Genomic DNA, 7500 nt, shown 5'->3' on the forward strand with positions numbered 1-7500 from the left:
GTTTATAATCATATGCCATACACCGGGGGACGATGCCGCGAGGTGTAGCTAGCTAGTGCAGTCGCACCGCTACTACTGTACAGAGATAGAACAGGCATTGACTATACATACATTAAGCTTATACACGGCGGTGCTTAGTAATACGCGCAGTCATCGGAATATAGATAACACATACAACTGTCCCTATACATGCTGAACGTCTGTGCACACAATGTCAACCACACGTCACCCACACACTCCATCACCCACTAGTCTATGCCTGTAACAGACGCAGACACAACATCTAAGTACCAGCATGGAACAACATCCAGTGCATCCTCTCGGCCACAGTACACCATCCACACTATGATAACCAGACCGGGACGTCGAACCAGAAAACTGAATATCCCACTCTTCCTACAACCACCATTGCTCAGATACGCCACCAACACCCACACATGTCCTACACAGGGGTGCACCCAACAGCACCACACTGCCGCATCTCACAGCACATAAACAATGGCAGGAATGAAAGACACAGGTGTGCCACTCCTTTGCCACAAACACAGAACGGGCGCGCCACCTGCCATGAGCCACAAGTGCAACTGACGTGACATATCTGATAGTGCCTCAGGCGTCCACTTACTACCATCACTATCAACGAACCTCGCCACCCCACCCCCCCCCCCCACACACACCATCCCTTAACCCAACTTCTGCCTTAACCTAACCCAACTTCTGCCTTAACCTAACCCAACTTCTGCCTTAACCTAACCCAACTTCTGCCTTAACCTAACCCAACTTCTGCCTTAACCTAACCCAACTTCTGCCTTAACCTAACCCAACTTCTGCCTTAACCTAACCCAACTTCTGCCTTAACCTAACCCAACTTCTGCCTTAACCTAACCCAACTTCTGCCTTAACCTAACCCAACTTCTGCCTTAACCTAACCCAACTTCTGCCTTAACCTAACCCAACTTCTGCCTTAACCTAACCCAACTTCTGCCTTAACCTAACCCAACTTCTGCCTTAACCTAACCCAACTTCTGCCTTAACCTAACCCAACTTCTGCCTTAACCTAACCCAACTTCTGCCTTAACCTAACCCAAGTTGCGCCCTAACCTAACCCAAGTTGCGCCCTAACCTAACCCACGTTGCGCCCGAACCTAACCCACGTTGCGCCCTAACCTAACCCACGTTGCGCCCTAACCTAACCCACGTTGCGCCCTAACCTAACCCACGTTGCGCCCTAACCTAACCCACGTTGCGCCCTAACCTAACCCACGTTGCGCCCTAACCTAACCCACGTTGCGCCCTAACCTAACCCACGTTGCGCCCTAACCTAACCCACGTTGCGCCCTAACCTAACCCACGTTGCGCCCTAACCTAACCCACGTTGCGCCTTAACCTAACCCACGTTGCGCCTTAACCTAACCCACGTTGCGCCTTAACCTAACCCACGTTGCGCCTTAACCTAACCCACGTTGCGCCTTAACCTAACCCACGTTGCGCCTTAACCTAACCCACGTTGCGCCTTAACCTAACCCACGTTGCGCCTTAACCTAACCCACGTTGCGCCTTAACCTAACCCACGTTGCGCCTTAACCTAACCCACGTTGCGCCTTAACCTAACCCACGTTGCGCCTTAACCTAACCCACGTTGCGCCTTAACCTAACCCACGTTGCGCCTTAACCTAACCCACGTTGCGCCTTAACCTAACCCACGTTGCGCCTTAACCTAACCCACGTTGCGCCTTAACCTAACCCACGTTGCGCCTTAACCTAACCCACGTTGCGCCTTAACCTAACCCAAGTTGCGCCTTAACCTAACCCAAGTTGCGCCTTAACCTAACCCAAGTTGCGCCTTAACCTAACCCAAGTTGCGCCTTAACCTAACCCAAGTTGCGCCTTAACCTAACCCAAGTTGCGCCTTAACCTAACCCAAGTTGCGCCTTAACCTAACCCAAGTTGCGCCTTAACCTAACCCAAGTTGCGCCTTAACCTAACCCACGTTGCGCCTTAACCTAACCCACGTTGCGCCCTAACCTAACCCACGTTGCGCCTTAACCTGCCCTGTAATTGTTAGTTATATGAATCTAGGAATTCGTGTAGCGTTGCCTAATTGCAACCATCTCAACATAGTTCACTTCGCGCACACTGTGGTGTTCTGCGTATTGATTCATTTTACGGTGCGTACCCTCACATCTTGCGAGTGTTGCTTACTTTCCACATGGTCCCGCTATCCACTGTATTGTGTACTGCAATAGGACGTATATCGCCCCCGCCCCCCCCCCCTCCCCTCCTGTCACCTCTAGCTCGTCGGTCAGGAGTTCGCGTGTTGAATGCGCTTCGCAGCTGTGCAATGGCATTCGCATACGTACGCTGGCCACCTTCCACGTGTTCTTTCGTGCACACGTCGCAGCGTGTATGTATGCTGATGGAGTGCGTCGTGACACACAACATCCAGGCATGCAAGACTCGTAGAAGTCGCAAATGTAGATGGATGTCTACGTTTGCTGCCCAAGTTACGCAAATGAACTGGAAATCCGTTGTTGCGCGGTTGTTCGCGCTGGAGGTGAATCGTTGATATCGACGATCGGTACAGGTATTAACCGGTTGCTTCAGCGACACCCGTCATACCCACGAACGTGAGTGGGCATGTGGGTATGAAGCGATACGCGGCGGTGGCTGGGTGGGACCGTCCCCGGCCGGTGAGGGGGGGGCGCCCGGCGTGCTGGCCGCGCGCTGCGTGGGCGCACGCGCGGCAGCCGGCTGGTGGGGGCGCCCAGTGGCAGGCGCGCCGGCTGACGGACGCGGCAGGCGGCGCATCTGCGTGCCGGCGCACCCAGCGCGCGGCGCCGTGCGGCCAAAGTGGGTCCTCCCGGGCCCGGTGCGAAGCGCGGTGGACATCTGCAGTGTGCTGGTCCGATTGAGGACTGTGTGCGTTGAGGATGCGCCGCCGCCCGGCACTCGGCGCCGCGACGCCGTCTGCTGCTCGGTCGCCCCCGCGGTTCTCGCAGGTGGTTTGTATCGCAGCTGTGCGGATGTGTTGGCGCGTGCGCTGTGCTGGGAGAGTTCGCTTTGGCACCCAAGTGGGGCTCTGCCCCTCTGTGGCGCTGGCGTTGGAGCTGCCCGGTCACTGTTTGTGGCCGCGTGTTGTCTCCCGCCGGCAACACCACGACAGCACGCTCCCGGGCCTCTGTCGGCAGCGGCAAGCTCAGTTGGGAGCACGGGTGGTCGCACTGAAAGCGTCTACTCGCCTATCTCCGGGCGATTGCGCCTCTCTCGAACCCGACCAAGTACTTAGGACGGCGCTGCGCGCCGCCGGGACCTGAGAGGGTTTCGAGGTGTATCGTGCAGGGGAGCCCAGCCTCCTCCTGTTTGCAGAATAATTGAGCGGACGCTTGCGTGTTCGCGCGGGCCCCCGGGACACACTCCCGGGCGGCCGGCTGCTCAGCTCTAGTTGACGCAGCTCCCTGGTTGATCCTGCCAGTAGTCATATGCTTGTCTCAAAGATTAAGCCATGCATGTCTCAGTACAAGCCGCATTAAGGTGAAACCGCGAATGGCTCATTAAATCAGTTATGGTTCCTTAGATCGTACCCACGTTACTTGGATAACTGTGGTAATTCTAGAGCTAATACATGCAAACAGAGTCCCGACCAGAGATGGAAGGGACGCTTTTATTAGATCAAAACCAATCGGTCGGCTCGTCCGGTCCGTTTGCCTTGGTGACTCTGAATAACTTTGGGCTGATCGCACGGTCTTCGTACCGGCGACGCATCTTTCAAATGTCTGCCTTATCAACTGTCGATGGTAGGTTCTGCGCCTACCATGGTTGTAACGGGTAACGGGGAATCAGGGTTCGATTCCGGAGAGGGAGCCTGAGAAACGGCTACCACATCCAAGGAAGGCAGCAGGCGCGCAAATTACCCACTCCCGGCACGGGGAGGTAGTGACGAAAAATAACGATACGGGACTCATCCGAGGCCCCGTAATCGGAATGAGTACACTTTAAATCCTTTAACGAGTATCTATTGGAGGGCAAGTCTGGTGCCAGCAGCCGCGGTAATTCCAGCTCCAATAGCGTATATTAAAGTTGTTGCGGTTAAAAAGCTCGTAGTTGGATTTGTGTCCCACGCTGTTGGTTCACCGCCCGTCGGTGTTTAACTGGCATGTATCGTGGGACGTCCTGCCGGTGGGGCGAGCCGAAGGCGTGCGACCGCCTCGTGCGTGCTCGTGCGTCCCGAGGCGGACCCCGTTGAAATCCTACCAGGGTGCTCTTTATTGAGTGTCTCGGTGGGCCGGCACGTTTACTTTGAACAAATTAGAGTGCTTAAAGCAGGCAAGCCCGCCTGAATACTGTGTGCATGGAATAATGGAATAGGACCTCGGTTCTATTTTGTTGGTTTTCGGAACCCGAGGTAATGATTAATAGGGACAGGCGGGGGCATTCGTATTGCGACGTTAGAGGTGAAATTCTTGGATCGTCGCAAGACGAACAGAAGCGAAAGCATTTGCCAAGTATGTTTTCATTAATCAAGAACGAAAGTTAGAGGTTCGAAGGCGATCAGATACCGCCCTAGTTCTAACCATAAACGATGCCAGCCAGCGATCCGCCGCAGTTCCTCCGATGACTCGGCGGGCAGCCTCCGGGAAACCAAAGCTTTTGGGTTCCGGGGGAAGTATGGTTGCAAAGCTGAAACTTAAAGGAATTGACGGAAGGGCACCACCAGGAGTGGAGCCTGCGGCTTAATTTGACTCAACACGGGAAACCTCACCAGGCCCGGACACCGGAAGGATTGACAGATTGATAGCTCTTTCTTGATTCGGTGGGTGGTGGTGCATGGCCGTTCTTAGTTGGTGGAGCGATTTGTCTGGTTAATTCCGATAACGAACGAGACTCTAGCCTGCTAACTAGTCGCGTGACATCCTTCGTGCTGTCAGCGATTACTTTTCTTCTTAGAGGGACAGGCGGCTTCTAGCCGCACGAGATTGAGCAATAACAGGTCTGTGATGCCCTTAGATGTTCTGGGCCGCACGCGCGCTACACTGAAGGAATCAGCGTGTCTTCCTAGGCCGAAAGGTCGGGGTAACCCGCTGAACCTCCTTCGTGCTAGGGATTGGGGCTTGCAATTGTTCCCCATGAACGAGGAATTCCCAGTAAGCGCGAGTCATAAGCTCGCGTTGATTACGTCCCTGCCCTTTGTACACACCGCCCGTCGCTACTACCGATTGAATGATTTAGTGAGGTCTTCGGACTGGTACGCGGCATCGACTCTGTCGTTGCCGATGCTACCGGAAAGATGACCAAACTTGATCATTTAGAGGAAGTAAAAGTCGTAACAAGGTTTCCGTAGGTGAACCTGCGGAAGGATCATTACCGACTAGACTGCATGTCTTTCGATGTGCGTGTCGTGTCGTGCAACACGCTACCTGTACGGCTCGCAGTAGCTGTGCGCCGCGTGCGGGACCACGCGTGCTTCTCAAAACTAACGGAAAATGTTGTGTGGTACGAGCGCTGAAGCTCTGGAGCGGCTGGCCTGCGGCACCTGGCGCCTCGCGCCGGTTTTGAATGACGTTCGCCCGAGTGCCTGTCCGCTCCGGAGTGGAGCCGTACGACGCCCATCGGCCGTGAGGCCGTTGGACACAAAACACTGGAACAGGGGCCGTCGAACGCCTCAGTCCCGCCTATGCAACTGTTTTGAAAGAGACAGTGGAAACTGTAAAAAGATCACCCAGGACGGTGGATCACTCGGCTCGTGGGTCGATGAAGAACGCAGCAAATTGCGCGTCGACATGTGAACTGCAGGACACATGAACATCGACGTTTCGAACGCACATTGCGGTCCATGGATTCCGTTCCCGGGCCACGTCTGGCTGAGGGTCGGCTACGTAAACTGAAGCGCGCGGCGTTTGTCCCGCTTCGGAGACGTGGGTGTGTCGTGCCGGCCTGTGGGGCCGGCCACGTCCCCTCAAACGAGCGATGCGCGCCCGTCGCCTGGCGGTTCGCATACCGGTACTGTCTCGGTAGCGTGCACAGCCGGCTGGCGGTGTGGCGTGCGACACCTCGTACAACGACCTCAGAGCAGGCGAGACTACCCGCTGAATTTAAGCATATTACTAAGCGGAGGAAAAGAAACTAACAAGGATTCCCCCAGTAGCGGCGAGCGAACAGGGAAGAGTCCAGCACCGAACCCCGCAGGCTGCCGCCTGTCGTGGCATGTGGTGTTTGGGAGGGTCCACTACCCCGACGCCTCGCGCCGAGCCCAAGTCCAACTTGAATGAGGCCACGGCCCGTAGAGGGTGCCAGGCCCGTAGCGGCCGGTGCGAGCGTCGGCGGGACCTCTCCTTCGAGTCGGGTTGCTTGAGAGTGCAGCTCCAAGTGGGTGGTAAACTCCATCTGAGACTAAATATGACCACGAGACCGATAGCGAACAAGTACCGTGAGGGAAAGTTGAAAAGAACTTTGAAGAGAGAGTTCAAAAGTACGTGAAACCGTTCTGGGGTAAACGTGAGAAGTCCGAAAGGTCGAACGGGTGAGATTCACGCCCATCCGGCCACTGGCCTCCGCCCTCGGCAGATGGGGCCGGCCGCCCGCGCGGAGCAATCCGCGGCGGGGTCGTGTCCGGTTGCCTTTCCACTCGCCGCGGGGTGGGGCCGTTCCGGTGTGCGGTGGGCCGCACTTCTCCCCTAGTAGGACGTCGCGACCCGCTGGGTGCCGGCCTACGGCCCGGGTGCGCAGCCTGTCCTTCCGCGGGCCTCGGTTCGCGTCTGTTGGGCAGAGCCCCGGTGTCCTGGCTGGCTGCTCGGCGGTATATCTGGAGGAGTCGATTCGCCCCTTTGGGCGCTCGGGCTCCCGGCAAGCGCGCGCGGTTCTTCCCGGATGACGGACCTACCTGGCCCGGCCCCGGACCCGCGCCGCTGTTGGCTCGGGATGCTCTCGGGCGGAATAATCGCTCCCGTCAGCGGCGCTTCAGCTTTGGACAATTTCACGACCCGTCTTGAAACACGGACCAAGGAGTCTAACATGTGCGCGAGTCATTGGGCTGTACGAAACCTAAAGGCGTAATGAAAGTGAAGGTCTCGCCTTGCGCGGGCCGAGGGAGGATGGGGCTTCCCCGCCCTTCACGGGGCGGCGGCCTCCGCACTCCCGGGGCGTCTCGTCCTCATTGCGAGGTGAGGCGCACCTAGAGCGTACACGTTGGGACCCGAAAGATGGTGAACTATGCCTGGCCAGGACGAAGTCAGGGGAAACCCTGATGGAGGTCCGTAGCGATTCTGACGTGCAAATCGATCGTCGGAGCTGGGTATAGGGGCGAAAGACTAATCGAACCATCTAGTAGCTGGTTCCCTCCGAAGTTTCCCTCAGGATAGCTGGTGCTCGTACGAGTCTCATCCGGTAAAGCGAATGATTAGAGGCCTTGGGGCCGAAACGACCTCAACCTATTCTCAAACTTTAAATGGGTGAGATCTCCGGCTTGCTTGATATGCTGAAGCCGCGAGCAAACGACTCGGATCG

At 56.4% G+C, this 7500-nt stretch overlaps 3 non-coding genes across 3 annotated transcripts in view; all 3 read left to right on the top strand.

Moving 5' to 3' along the window:
- The first annotated feature begins 3452 nt into the window (after positions 1-3452).
- LOC126196926 (small subunit ribosomal RNA) lies at positions 3453-5361 on the top strand. The gene has a single exon (XR_007539350.1). It is a non-coding gene; the product is annotated as a small subunit ribosomal RNA (ribosomal RNA).
- A 352-nt stretch (positions 5362-5713) lies between these two features.
- On the top strand, positions 5714-5868 carry LOC126196216 (5.8S ribosomal RNA). The gene has a single exon (XR_007538749.1). It is a non-coding gene; the product is annotated as a 5.8S ribosomal RNA (ribosomal RNA).
- Positions 5869-6056: 188 nt separating this feature from the next.
- LOC126197449 (large subunit ribosomal RNA) overlaps positions 6057-7500 on the top strand; it is a 4222-nt gene continuing 2778 nt past the window's right edge. Inside the window, exon 1 of the ribosomal RNA XR_007539811.1 lies at positions 6057-7500. This exon is cut by the window's right edge and continues 2778 nt beyond it. This is a non-coding gene — a ribosomal RNA (large subunit ribosomal RNA).

This window comes from Schistocerca nitens, chromosome 7 (genome assembly GCF_023898315.1).
Source record: "Schistocerca nitens isolate TAMUIC-IGC-003100 chromosome 7, iqSchNite1.1, whole genome shotgun sequence".
In the NCBI taxonomy this organism is placed as follows: domain Eukaryota; kingdom Metazoa; phylum Arthropoda; class Insecta; order Orthoptera; family Acrididae; genus Schistocerca; species Schistocerca nitens.